At 39.8% G+C, this 15,181-nt stretch overlaps 1 non-coding gene across 1 annotated transcript; it reads left to right on the plus strand.

Annotated features, from left to right (window-relative positions):
- Positions 1-9,854: 9,854 nt before the first annotated feature.
- Positions 9,855-9,990, plus strand: LOC142462006 (small nucleolar RNA SNORA15). The gene has a single exon (XR_012787156.1). It is a non-coding gene; the product is annotated as a small nucleolar RNA SNORA15 (small nucleolar RNA).
- The last annotated feature ends 5,191 nt before the right edge of the window (positions 9,991-15,181 follow it).

The raw sequence follows: 15,181 nt of genomic DNA on the forward strand, positions 1-15,181 counted from the left end.
AAACCTTCCTAATATCATGAAAGCTGATATGGGATGCATTCAAGAAAATAAATAAATCTGATACAAGATATATCTTAAAAGCAGAAGCAGAAACACATATCATAATCAAACTTCCCAAAAATCAGACAAGGGAAAAATCCAGAGTACTAGGGTTTGTGGTGCAGACACCACCTCACAATTTTTGCCCACAGAGTGATTCAAGGGCTCACGGAAATGCTCTGTTTACTGCATCAGTCCATTGGTTCTCCACATCCCTCTCTAGGTTCAGTGGGAGGATGATGCCCACCACTCCTTCCTGTGCCCAGGAACCACCAGCACACAGTAACTTCCCCAGACTGTTGTCAAGGGCTGGTCATAACCCCAGAGCTCATTCCAACGCTCCCCTTCCTGCGCCCCTCTCTGCGAGTGCACTCACATCTTTTGCAGCTCCCCTCACCACCCAGGAACAGAGCTACCACATTGGCCATCCCCTTTCCCCTGGGTAATGATAGACAATTAGACATTAATTTACTACAATCAGAGAGTCCCTGGGTTATTTACCTGTGGCAGATTGCACATCCCTGGAGCACAGACTACAAAGCCATGCAGGCTGAGCCAGGAATAAGTCAGTAAGGTATCTGGGAGACTCAGACCCAGTAATCCCCAAACACCCACTCAGCCAATCTAATCCCCTTTTCCTCTTGGACAGTTTGGCATAGCCTTGACACCCCACAAGTCTATCTATATAAGTCATTCTGAGGCTGTGTTCCTTTGCATAATTTTGAATCTAAGCCACCATACACCTGGTTCGTTAACAAAGCTTTAACATAATGAAGCAGGAAAAACCACCAGGAACTAAGGTCTATGGCCATCAAAACTGCTTATACCAGTTTTCGCTTAACCATGAGTCTTTGAAAGACTGCTCAAAGATGACATAATGGTAAGTCAGCAAAACAAGCTTTCCACATAAGACACCAGCCTGCTGAGTAAGATATTACTATACTCCACTCCCCTAGGTAAGTTAGGTAGGCAACAGGGAGAGGCCCCATCCCCCACACCCATTTGGCCACCTCCAATATCCTCATCCCTTTTGACATGATTAATCATAGTTACAGTCTCTCAAGATAATTAACTCAATCATAAGAACAATCTCAATCACAGCCATATCAGACACCAAATCATACCTTGTCCTGAATCTCAATCCATTTCTGACACCCTATGAGACCATAAGGCAACAAAACACCATATTACCAAACACTGTCCCTATATAATATGTAGGGTCAACAAGGGATAGTGGTGGATTCAGTATACCCCAACCATGATAACCTCTGGAACCTATTCCCTTCATGTGAATAACACACAACCTCTTTTCAACTCACCAAGTAAAAATTTCAGCTTTTTAGGGAGAGAGCTGGGCCCCAGGAAGATTCAACTTGAACTCGAAGCATAATTATCTCCAGATAGTTATTAGATCTACTCCCATTAGCTACTGATGAAAAAACAAAACATAACACAGGGATCTTTCCTCAACACAGGAATTTGGACTCATCACGTCAGGGTAGCTCAGTGACCTTCCCCTCCCATGGCAAGGTAGACAGCAAACACAGGGTCCCACTGACCCTATGTATACCACCTTCTGAACAGAAGACCCACCTCAAGGGGGCACCTACAATAACAGTCTATATCTACTTTGAGAGTGTATGTAAGAAGAGGAGAGCTTGGAGCAGTGAGCAACCTACTATATAGGGGAATTCTATTATAAACACAAATAATTACAGGGACCCTGGTCGATTTAACATATCCATCATGCATCCAACCAACACAATGTATAGACCCTGATTTCTACACCTTAACAATACTATTCCCACCAACTTACCAACTGAATATGTATCCCCATAAATCTCTGTGCCCAGGTCCCCATGAACGCTGGTCCATCTGAGTGTGATCCGCTTGACCAGTGCAACCCTTGCTGTTCATGACAGACCTTGTGTTACTGCTAATGATCAGAGCCTGTGACTGACCTATGCATAGGTCCCTTGAGTAGCTTCCTCACCCACTATGTTCTGTGAATTCCAATCCTTTAGGTGTGTGATTGGCCTGCCCAGCACCACCCTTGAAGCCAACGATTGCCCTGCCAACCTTGCCTAAGAGAACTTCCTACATCTCCCTCCAAATAAATAGCTCCAGCTGTCTAGGGAGAGAGTTAACACAGTGAGATTGACACACAGCTCAAACTTGCAGCAAAGCTGGCTCCTGGTACCTCCTTATACTAATTCCTACTAGCCTCTGAGAAAGAAATCTAAGGGCTCCTGGAATTCCAGGATAATGGCACTGAGCTCCACCTAAATGCCATTCAGACAACAACTTGCATCACCACAACAAGAAAGCAAGAGAACCAGAACGCAACGTCTGAGGATGACCTGAACCTAGCAACATACATAGAAGCAGATGTTGAATGGCCATGGAAGAAAACCACAGTAAGCTGCTTAGATTCATACAGGATATGAGGGAATCAATACAGGAAAAGGATGAAAAAAATAGAGAGGAGGAAGTCCACATACTAAAGGGAAATACAAAAGTTAAGGTAAAATTCAGCAGAAACAAAGCAGATGGTAAAAGAGCTTACCACCAGGCTGGGAATGGCAGATGATCGATCCACAACCTCAAAGTTAGCTAAGTAGAATTCAACAAAAGTGAAAGACAATCAAATGAGATAATCAAAGAACTCTCTGAAAACCTTAGCTATGGTATGAAGGGAAACAGTGGATGAATATTTGGGATACTAGATCAAGGCATAATAAAAAAAATCAACAGCCAAGATAGTGAGGTAATTCCTGGAAGAAACCCTTCTGAATTCAATAAAAGATAATTAGACAATCATCCAAGAAGCAGAGATGACACGAATGAGACTGAAATCTAAGAAGAACACTGGAAGGCATATAGTAGTCAAACTATCCAACTTTGAGGAAAATGAGAAAATCATAAGAGCAGCTAGAGGAAAAAAGATACAGTCACCTCTAAGAGTAATCAGATAAGAATATGCTCAGACTTATCATCAGAAACCATGAAGATCCAAAGTTAAAGGAGAATAACAGTAACCCAAGAATCCTCTGTCCCGCCAATGTCTCCATCAAATACATGGAGAGGTAATGGTTTCCCTAGTTCAGCAAAAATTTGGAGAATATGTCAAACAAACAAACAAAGCCAACAGCACAGAAATTGCTTTCCAACTCACTTTGGTCAGAAGACCAATATCCATAGAGCACAAACACGAGACTACTGAATAGTGTAATACTATCCCCAAAATCAGAGCACTGAAAATCATACCAAGCTGTCTTTGACCCAACAGTGAAAAGAAGGCAAGAATGAATCCCACACACATACATATCACACTGCTAAGGAGGGAGGGAGGACAATGTCTTTCACAAAAGGTACAAGATGACAGCAAAAAACCCACAGATGGATTTAATAACTGTACACATTAATGGTATGAATTATCCATCAAAATAAAAAGGCTAGCAGACTCCATTAGGAAACAGCACATCAATCTGTGTGTGCAAGAGACATATCTCAAGCTCACAGGAAAAAAATAGGTTGAGTATCAAAGTTTGATGGAAGGTTTATCAAGGTAATAGTAATCTGAAAGAAGCAGGAGTCACAATTCTAATTTCTGACAAAATCAATTTTAAGTAGGGGGATGTAATAAGAGATAAGTATGAGCATCATATAATGCTTAAGAGATCAGTAGAAAAAGAGCCAGGCAGCATAATAAACATATACATGTCCAATGAGCAACCAACAAAATATGTCAGTCAACTCCTTCAAATGATGAAAAAAGAAAAACCGGGAGTGACAATCATAGTAAGAGACTTCAATACATCACTCTTGAAGAAAGATAGGTGAGTGGGAAAGAAGCTTAACAAGGAGGCTATAGAACTAAACTCTACAGTTAGAAAACTCAACCTGATAGACATATTAAGAGCTCTTCACCAAGGACAAAAAAAAATCACATTTTTTTCAAGTTCACAACCACATTTTTGTAAATAGACCACAAGCTGGGACATAAATCAAGTTTGAAAAAATTCAAACATAAAGAGGTCACTCAGACTTCCTTCTCTGACTACTACACCATAAATCTGGAAATCAACAAAGGAAACATAAATATAAAACAACAAACCAAAAAACAAAGGCAAATACTTGGAGGATGAATATGCTACTTTTTCAAAAGGAGTGGGTATTGGCCCAAATTGGAGACAGAGTTAGGAAGTTTCTATAAACCAATGATAATGAGAATGCAACATACTGAAATCTATGGGAAGCAGGAGGCAGTTATCAGAGCATGTTTGATAGTGATAAATGTGCATATGAACAAGCAAGAGAGACTTATTGTGTATACCCGACCACAAAACCTTCAGCAGTTGAAACAGATTTAATGGAATAATCCTTCCAAAAGCAAAAGAAAATAGATAATAAAAATTAGGGCAGAGATAACTGAATGAGAAATCAAGAAAGCAATGGAGCAAATCAACTTAGTAAAAGGCTGTTTCTTTAAAAGGAGTAACAAATTCCAGAAACCGATGGCAAACCTAACAAAAGAGAGGAAGGACCAGACACTGATATCCAGGTTGAGGGTTGAAACAGGAAATTACAACAGACTCCAATGAAATGAAAAGACTAATTACACAGTACTATGAAGGGCTGTACTCCAAGGAATACAGCAACTTGAAAGACGTGGACATATACTTGGAAAAAGAAACCCTCCCTAGTTTTCCCATATAGACATCAAGAACTTGAACAGACCCACAACAAAAGAAGAAATAGTTGAGGTTACCAAGGAACTACCAATCATTCATGGAAGAACTGACACCAATTCTACATAACCGCTTCCAAAATACAGAAAAGGATGGTAAACTCCCAAACACATTCTATGAAGCCAATATAACACTGATACCTAAACCAGGCAAGGATCCAACAAGAATAGAGAACTAGAGGCCTATATTTCTAATGATCATGAATGCAAAAAATCTTAACAAAATTCTTGGCCAATAGAAAACAAAAGTATATAAAATGTATAATCTGTGATGACCAAGTGGAATTCATACCAGGATGCACTTGTGAACATCCATCAACCTTACCCATCATGTTGAGGAAAAAAGGACAAGAACCACATGATAATACCGATAGACACAGAAAAAGCATTAGATTACATCCAACACCCATTTCTAAGTAAGACACTAAGGAAGACAGAAATGGAAAGAAATTACCTTAATATATATAAAGCTGTATATGAAAATCCAGCAGCCAGTGTTACAATCAATGGAGAAAAGACAAAATTATTCCCACCGTGGAAGGAGGTCCCTTGTCCCCACTTTCATTCAGCATCTTCCTGGGGATCCTAGCTAATAATAGACATTAATGGAAGGACATCAAAGATACAAGTCTGGGGAAAGAAGTGATATTTATCTTTATTTTCAGATGATACAATTTTATATTGACAACCCGAGTCTTCACAATAGGAGTGCTGGAAGCAATAGAGGACTACAGTAGAATGGCAGGATACAAGATCAACAAGGAGAAGTCAATTGGATTGCAATATACAACTGATGGGATACAGAAAAACGGATCAAGAAGGTAGTACCTTCCATAATAGCCAAGCCTAAATGAAATTCCTAGGGATATACCTAACCCGAACCACAAAAGATATATACCAAGAAAACTATACATTATTATAAGAAACCAAAAGGGATCTTCACCTATGTAAATATATCCCATTCTCATCGATCAGTAGATTCAATATTGTAAAGATGTCAATCCTACCTAAGGTACTATGTAGGTTCAATGCAATCCTGATTCAAAAACCAGCATCATTTTTTTAAAATAAATAGAAAAACTGACTACCAACTTCATATGAAAAAGAAGTCCAGCATTTGCAAAGAACTTCTTAAGAAGAAGAATAAAGTGGGTGGGCTTGTATCACTTGACTTTAAAACTTATGATACAGCCACAGTTATAAAATAACACGGTACTAGTATAATGATAGATACACAGGTCAATGGATAAGAACAGGAGACCCAGAAATAAAAATATCAGGATACAGACAATTGGCCTTTGATAAGGGCCACAAAAATATCAAATGGGAAGCAGATGCCTTTTTTAACAAATGGTGCTGGAAAAAAATTGGATATTCACCTGCAGAAGAATGAAGCAAGACCCTTACCTCATCCCATATGCAAGGGAAAATCCCTGGTGAATCACAGACCTCCAGGTAAAATTCAGAACTATCAGGATCATCAATGAAAAAAAGTTGGGACAAAGCTAAAAACCTTAGCGTAGGGGATACATGGGCTATTAAAAATAATGAAGGTCAACACCCAGAGGAAGATAAAATAGAAGTGTGTGACATACTAAAGATAAAACACTTGTGTTCATCAAAAGACATCAAGAGAGTAATAAGAGAGCCCACAGACTGAGAAACAATATTTAGTAATGACATATCAGACAAACGTCTTATTGCTAAAATCTAAAGAACACATCAACCTTACAACAACAATTGAAAAAGAGAATAGCCCACTGAGGAGGTAGACAAAAGACTTGAACAGAAGATTCACAAATGAGGAAACCTGAATAGTCAATACAGGTTTGAGAAAATGTTCCTGATCACAAGCCATCCAGGAATGCAAATGGAAACAACTAGAAGATACCACCTAACAGCCACAAGGATAGCCCAATTAAAATAACAACAAAGAAAAAACAAAAACAAACCAGAAAGCAACAAATGGTGTGTGGGGTGGTGCCATAGTAACTCTCTCTCATTCACTGCTGGTGGTCTTGTAGAAGCATACAGCCACTGTGGAAAGGCATTTGGCCATACCTCAAACAGATGGAAATTGAGTTACCTTATGACCAAGCAATCCTACTACTGGGCATATATATACCCAGAAGAAATAAGAAACAGGCCACAACCAGACACCTGTGCTCCAGTTTTCATCGCTGTGCAGTTCACAATCACCAAGAACTGGAAACAGCCAAAATTGATAAAAAGTCACAAATCTCGGGTATACACAATGGAATACTGTGCACCCCTAAAAAGCAGTGATAGAAAGAGGAAGCACCTTTCTCGTGGAAAGAATTGGAGGATATTATGCTGAGTGAAGTTAGTTAAGCACAAAAGGATAAGTGTAACAGGAGTACACTGAAGTAAGGTCAAACCGCAGAACGGATATAAGGGAAAATAAACATATCACATAATTATCAGCCTGAGGACCAGATACTCTGCCAAGAGCCAGACCAAACCCAATGGTGCAAAAGTCATAAAAAATAAGTAATTAGAAAGATGTAGATAGCACCTGAGCTGAAAGTCTTCTCCGTCTTGTCCCCACTCCCCCACCGAGGGGTGGTCCTGGGAAGAACTAGACAGAAATGGGGGAGCAGGGCACTAATCCACGCAAAGGGAGGGTATTTTTTATGGCTCCATAGGAAAGGGAGAGAGAGCGTAAACCTCATTCCAGTGTGCCAGGTCTGGAGGGCAACGTTTCTGTTCGGAGCAGTTCATTCACAGAGAGGACTGCAGGGTGGCCTCAGCTGGAGACATGACGCCCTTACCCTAGATTCCAGCACTACAGAGGACAGCACTGAAGATGCAGTCTGGGGAATGTAGTTGGTCTGACCCACCCACATGAGGGCAAACCCAGAAGGGAGTGCATCAGACTAGCAATGGGAGCAAAGACATGGAGTACCTGACTAATCCCGATTGTAGACTTCTGACTTGGGGGGGGGGAAGCGGGGCAGGGCAGCACTTGGCACCTCATCTAAACTGGTTGGTTGATATTCACAGGGGGTCACACTGAAAGTCTAAAGGTGTAACGGGGTGGGGGTTAGGGCAATAAACCACTCCATCGTTGACTGCAGGAAGAGCAATGGTGTCTTGTGGAAGGCGAACCCCTCGGTCATGAATGCTGATGACTGAAAAGGTAAGCAGGTCCTGGGAGATGAATCCCTGAAAGAAAAGGGGGTTGGACAGGTGGATTGCAACGAGAGGGCCTGGTCGCTATTTAGCAGAGACACTCATCTACTCTGGATCAGGACAACAGCTAGACTTGGAACTATTTGTATGGTCTCTCTCTTTTCTTTTTCTGTTTCTTTTGGAGTCTTTCTATATAAGATAGGCAAGATAAGCAATCCCAAGGAGTCAGCATTGGGACTGATGGCTCCTGGGGGACCTGGGAGAGGAAGTGGTGGGGAAGGGGAGCGATGAGCCAATATCAACAGGGACAGGGGAATAGCATTTGTAGAGGGTGTAGCATTCCTGGTTTTATTTGATCAATTGAAACATATCCAAGAGGAACTCTACTTAATTAGTACCTCAGTCCAAAAATGGTTTGTTCTTTTAATGTGGCAATGTATGATATTCACCTTCCCAACATGATCACTGAAGACAAAATGCATGCAAAAGTCATTATGATGAGGAAACTGATGGTGCCTGGGTATTAAAAAATGTAACATCTGGGGTCTTCAGGGTTTGAAGTTAAACAAGTGGCCATTTTGCAGGAACGCAATAAGGCCCACATGGAAGAAGTGTTGATTGGAAGAGATAGAAGGAGTTCAAAAATAAACAATCAAATTGATGCAAAGGAGCATAAACAATATGGAGACCCAAAGCCCACCTGTAATATAATTGGAGAGTCCCTCGCAGAATGGTCACATGAAAGGGATGGTCTATCCAGGGTGCAGTATAGCACTGATGAACTACATAACCATCCTCTAGTTCTTTCCTATTTCCTCCTCTTACTATTATAGTGTTAGTTTTACCTCATTGATCTTGTTAGACCTGCATATGTTCCTTTGTATAATTAAGATAGTTTTAATCCATGAAATCCATGATAGAGAATCCTTTCAGAAACAGTAATGGGAATAATGATTCCCTGAGGACACAGGAAATAAGGGGAGGGGAAAAGATGGAAGGGGCAACTGATAGCATTGATGATTGTATAACCCTACTCAAGGGGAACGAATAACAGAAATGTAGGTTAATGGATACATTGGATGGCGTAAGAGACAGCTTTTTATATATATATAAAGGGCTCCTGGGGGTGGATTAGTGGGGGAAGAAGGGGAGGGAATAAAGGGGTTGATGTCAAAGAGATATCACAGACCTCATACCTAATGAAAGAATCTCAAAAAGAGTCTCAAAATACAAAAATAAAACTTTAAGAGAATTGAACAGACAAGTCCACAATCATAGTACCCACTACTATTGTGTCTATCTCTACTTAAAATAACCTATTGGACAGAGTAGAACTGCTCTCCATCACTTCTGAAAGTGTCCATCTTTATGGGGGCAGAAAACCTCATATTTTCCTGTGAAATGGCTGACGTGTTTGAACCATTGACAGTGCAGTTAGCAACATGTCCCTGAACCCCTGCAAAACCAGCAGGAGCTGGATACTTTAATGTGCATTGTTTGATGAAGAGCAGGGCTAGAAGTAAATTCAGCTGTGCAAGGACTAACTAAGTAACACAATCCAGTTTATTCTATAGATTTATACACACCAAATACTCTAGCCAGAAACAACACAATGTATATTCTTTTCCAGGACCATGAAATAAAAAGCAACTCAAATTGGACTAAGGAAAAAGAGGAGAATTTTGTACAGATTTGCACACTAGGTCTGTGAGGGGGAAAATAACCCTAGGGTGGCAGACACTCTTTAGCATAATCAACATTTGCGATCTATAGGGCAGAATTTGCCCGAAAACAAGGTTGGAAGGTGAGACAAGTTAGAAAGAAAGACAATGGAAAGAGAGAATCAGGAAGTCATGGGGCAAGTGATGTTAAGATATGGGGATTGCAATCAATGACAAGAAATAAAATACACGCATGGCTGAATACTGTGTTTTTTTATCCGTAATCTACACAGCCAGACGCCATGGCATAGTATCACTTCCCTTTTATGTACTTCCGGTGCACTGTGTCTTCTATATGGCATATCATCTGTAAAGGTGAACACAAAGGGAAAAAAAAAAGAAAATACATGAGTTGCTGCATGGAAAACTGATTTGCTCTGTAAACCTTCACCTAAATTAAAAACAAATAAACAAAAACCTTTTCTGTCAAGGTTTGTTGCTGATAGGTCAATTCTGTTTCATAGCAACCCTATGCGCAACAGAATGAAACACGGTCGGATCCCTGCACCATCCTCACAGTCCTTATGTTAGAACTCATTGTCCCAGCTACTGAGCCAATTCATTCCCCGCCCAGTCTGCTTTACTGCTGACCCTGTGCTTCCTAAGAACATGTCCAAGGTTCGCGAGGCCACGTCTTGCATTCTGGCTTCTAAAGAGCACTCTGGCTCTCCTTCTTCCAAGACAGATTTGTTAGTTCTTCTGAAAGTCCAAAATTGCTCACCACCCCATATTTTAAACACATCAGTTCTTTCTGTTTCATTGCCTGGCTTTCTCGCGCCTGAGGAGATGGAAAATCTCACGGTCCGAGTCAGATAAATGATCTTAGTCCTCAAAGGGACCTGCATGCTCTTTAACTCTTGAAAGAGGTCTTTTACAGCAAGGTTGACCAGTGAAATATGTCACTTGATTTCACTACTGCTGCTTTCATCAGATGCGGTGTGGATCCAAGTCAAATGAAATGTTGACAACTTCAAACTCTCTTCATTTATTAGGATGCTGTTTATTGCTCCTCCTTGGAACGACTTTCACTTTCTCTACATTGAGTTGTAAATCATATGAAAGGTTTTAGTCTTTGACCTTCATCTGTACGGGCTTCATGTCTTCACTTTCAGCAAGCAAAGTTGTGTCATCTGTGTATCTCAAGTTGTTCATGAGTCTTCATCCCAGCCTGTTGCCATATTCTTCTTTATACAGTATCACTTCTTGGGTTGTTTTTTCTGCAATTTGCACGATGAACATATGGTGAAGGGTGACAGCCCTGACACACACCTTTCTTAATGGTAAACCATACACAATGAAGTGTTCTAGAATTTCTGTGCTTCTTAAAGTGATCCACATTTTGTTATGGGCCTCACAGTCTAATGCCTTTGCCTAGTCAATAAAACAGATGTAAACATCTTTCTAATATTCTCTGCTTTCATTCAAGATTCATCTGACATCAGCAAGGGTATTCCTCTAACCATGCCCTCTTCTGAATCTGGTTTGAATTTATGGCAGCTCCCTGCCTATATGTTGCTATAATTGTTGAATTATCTTTAGTAAAAGTTTACCTATATGAAATATTAATTCTGTTGTTTCATAATTGCCATTTTCTGTTGGTCACCTTTCTTTGGAATGTGAACAAATGTGAATCTCAGTCTGTTGGCATGATAGCGATCTTCCAAATTCCTTGCTATTGATTAATGAATTGTTTCAGCATTTCATCAGTCGTTTGAAACAATTGGTACTCTGTCAACTCCTGTAGTCATATTTTTCACTAATTCCTTCAGTGTATTTACCAATAGAATCATTCAACAGTGCAAATCAAAACTTGATCAGTTATTTTAACTTTAGAAATACTGCAAATATTCTTCCTCTTTGGTCTTCTAAATTCAGCTCAATGCACATCGCTCTTCTGTTCAGATTTTCACTTCATCACTTCTATTTGCTTTAGTTACTATGTTCAAGTACAAGTGCCACAGTCTTTTATGACATGTATTTTAGTCTTTTCTCCCTTTATTGTCTTTTTAATGCCTTTTGCCATCGTCAGCTATTACAGTATACTCTTGATGCCATGAGGTTTTCATTCATTAGTATTTGATGAATGAAATCTCTTCTTGAGATGTTCCCAGTAATTTAGGTGAGATAGACTTGAGGTTGTAGGTTAGCTCTTGTGGACTTTTAAAATGTTTCTTCAGCTTGAACTCAAATTTGCACAAGAGTAATTAATAGTTTGTTCTACATTTGGCCCCTGGGTCTTGTTTTGATTAAACGTCTCCCTGGCATCTCCCCACAGATGTGGTCAATTTGATTTTTCTGAATTCCCTCTTAAAAGGTTCACATTAACAGTAATTCTTGATGTTAAGGATACTACAATGCAATTGTTGGCCTTGAAAATTCTTCTCTAGCTTTGTTTCTTTCACGAAGGCCATAGTTTCCAACTATTCATTCTACTTCTTTCTTTCTTATTTTTGAATGCCAATCGCCAGTAAAGATCATTGTACCATGATGGCACAGCTGATAAATTTAAGGCAATAGATATTGGTAGAATATTTAAACGTTTTTTCTTCTTTAGCTTTTGTTGTTGATGTGTAAATTTGAATATTAGTTTCAATAGCTATTCTTTCATTTAGGTGTGTATGAATATTATCCTACCACAGACAGCATTTAACCTTGAGTATTCTTTTGGATAATGAACGGGAAGCCACTTCTCTTGAAATTGTCATTCTTGGCATAATAAAACATATGATTGTACAATTAAAAATGGCCAATATCAGCCAATCAGTGCCTAAACTATCAATCTTCACATATCTATTTAATTTTTACAAATTAAAAATTTCCTAGACTCATACTTCATATATTCAACATTCTGAATATTAATGAGTGTTTGCAGCTGTTTCTTCTCATTTGGGACTGTTCCCCACCACTAATAAAGGTCCCACGAGTTTCACCTTAGCCATGTTACCAAGGCTGGCTCTATTTTGAGGAGGCGACTCTTTCTCAGCCATATGTTTATTTCCCAGGAACTCTTTCCCAGCCAGTATTTAGTTACTTCCATCCTGAGGGGCTTTACCTTGTGTCAATATATCATACACATGCATCTACTTTTGTCAAAGTTCACAGTGGCTAATTCTTATGAAATAGAACATCTATTATTTCTTTCTAGTCTGTCTTTGTCTGTAAGCTTGGATGAAACATTTCTACCAAAGGAAACCCCGCTGATATTTCAAATGCCAGTGGTATTATTTCTACCTTTCCAGGAACACAAAGGCCATCACAGTACGACAAACCGACAAATTATGCCCTCTCCCTTGGTTTATACCTTTTGCCATATTCCAGACCAAAGTACATTCTGTTTTAGAGCTTGACAATATCAGAAACATGACATGTTTTAAATCACTTTTTGTGTGGTGAATCTACTACGAAGTTATAGATGAAGAAAGTAAGTTTCAAATGTTCTCATTTTCCAGAGACATTTATTGATTTTCTAAGTCTGAGGCTAATTGCTGTGGTTTTTATATTCTTTGTCTGAAGAAAAACTAGTATGACTTGGGGGAAGAACAGACTTGAAAAAAATTATCCTAAAATGAGAGGCGTTAGATTCTCAAAGTAAGAAGTTGTGTTATGCCAACAAAGTACCAATAGGTGAACCTCGCCTTTCTGGTCTCTTGCTCTTTGATGGTCAGACCAGGGAGCAGTCGCCTTAGCCAGTTCCCTGCTTCAGCTGGCAAGGCTCACATCCTGTGAACCTGATGCAGCCCTGGGTGCTGGAGCAGCTGTGTGGAGATAGACCCCTGCCAGCGCTGAGATGTTTATACGCTCACTGATTCGGCTTTTCTCCTGCAGTTGACATCATTGTGTGTGTTTCGAGTTTGAGGAGGATTTTGTAGATCTGTGTCAGACATATGGGCTAATGTTGGACTTATGAGCTTGGACTGGACTAGGTTGGGAGGCTTTCTTAGTGTACACTTACCCTTTATATAAAACTCTCTCTTATAAAATATGAGTGTTTATTTTGTTTCTCTAGTCTACTCAGACTAATACAATAGGCAAAGAAAGAGAGATACACATAAGGAAAAGCTCATGTGATTATGGAAGCAAAAACATAAATAATTTTCTGTAAGCTTAGCACTTAGGAGAAAATCATGAATCATATTCTCTCTCAGAGGATCCGGAAGAAATCATCTAACATCTTGATTCTTGTCTGAAACAGTTAGAGGGTCTTCCTTTTAGTTCTTTTTTTTTCCCCTGAACAGTTTTATTGGCACACAGTGTACACATCATACAATTGAGTAGTTCAATCATTCATTCATAGCAAGGGGATTTGTGCAATCAGTACCACATCTACCTTAGAGCATCCCTCCAGCCCCATGGCTAAATTGCCTTTAACATAAGTTGTGCAGTCACAATCAGTTCTAGCGCTCCCTCTCCAGCCCACCATCATTATTTACTCCAGAAATACCCTTTCCCTAACTATTGCCCCTCTCCCGCCCCCTGCATTCTCTATAACATCTTTTATCTGTTATTATCATTTAAAAATAATTTATTGGGGGGCTCTTACAGCTCTTAAAACATTCCATACATCAATTATATCAAACATATTTGTATGTATGTCGCCATCATCATTTCCAAAACATTTCCTACTTGAGCCCTTAGTCTAAGCTTCTCTTTCCCCCACTCCCTCCCCAACCTCCCACCCTCATGAACCCTTGATAACTTCTATAGTGTTATCATTATTTCATATCTTACACTTTCCATTGTCTCCCTTCACCCACATTTCTGCTATGGGAGAGGAGGGGCCAGGGAGAAGGAGTGGGGAGCCAACAAACTCAGGGATAAGGGAACAATGAGATCTAAAATTGATGGAGAGGAGGGTGTATAATACCTGGTGGGGTTTAATTAAGTCCGATGAATCTGAGAGGAATTAATGAGAGCTCAATGGAGAGTGAGCTTGATAGTGGTATAGGAGGAAGGTAAAAGCAAATAGAGGAAATACATAGGAGACAAAAGTTATTTATAGGGATATAACTATAGCATGTATATATATATACTAATTTATAATGAAAGGGATAGAGACCAATGTACATATACTTATATGTTACATACTAAGATAGCAGATGAACTTTGGAGCTCTACTCGATGTCTCCCTAGACACAAGAACACTTTGTTCTAATAACCTGGCACTCTTTGCTACTCACCTTCCTGACAGGATCACTGAAGACAAAAGGCGTGCAAACATGGTGAGGAGAATTGATGGTGCCAGGCTCTCAAAAGATATAGCATCTGGGGTCTTAAAGGCTTGAAGTTAAACAAACAGCCATCCACAGGGAAGTAAATAAGCCCACATGGAAGAAACACAGCAGCCTGTGTGTTCATGAGGTGTCAACGGGATCAGGTATCACGTATCAAAAGATACCAAACAAACAACTATATCAATACAAATGAGGGGGTTTGGAGTGGAGACCCAAAGCCCATCTGTAGAATATCAGATATCCCCTCCACACACACACACACACACAGAAGGGTTATAAGGAAGGGG

Source organism: Tenrec ecaudatus, chromosome 11, assembly GCF_050624435.1.
Source record: "Tenrec ecaudatus isolate mTenEca1 chromosome 11, mTenEca1.hap1, whole genome shotgun sequence".
Taxonomy (NCBI): domain Eukaryota; kingdom Metazoa; phylum Chordata; class Mammalia; order Afrosoricida; family Tenrecidae; genus Tenrec; species Tenrec ecaudatus.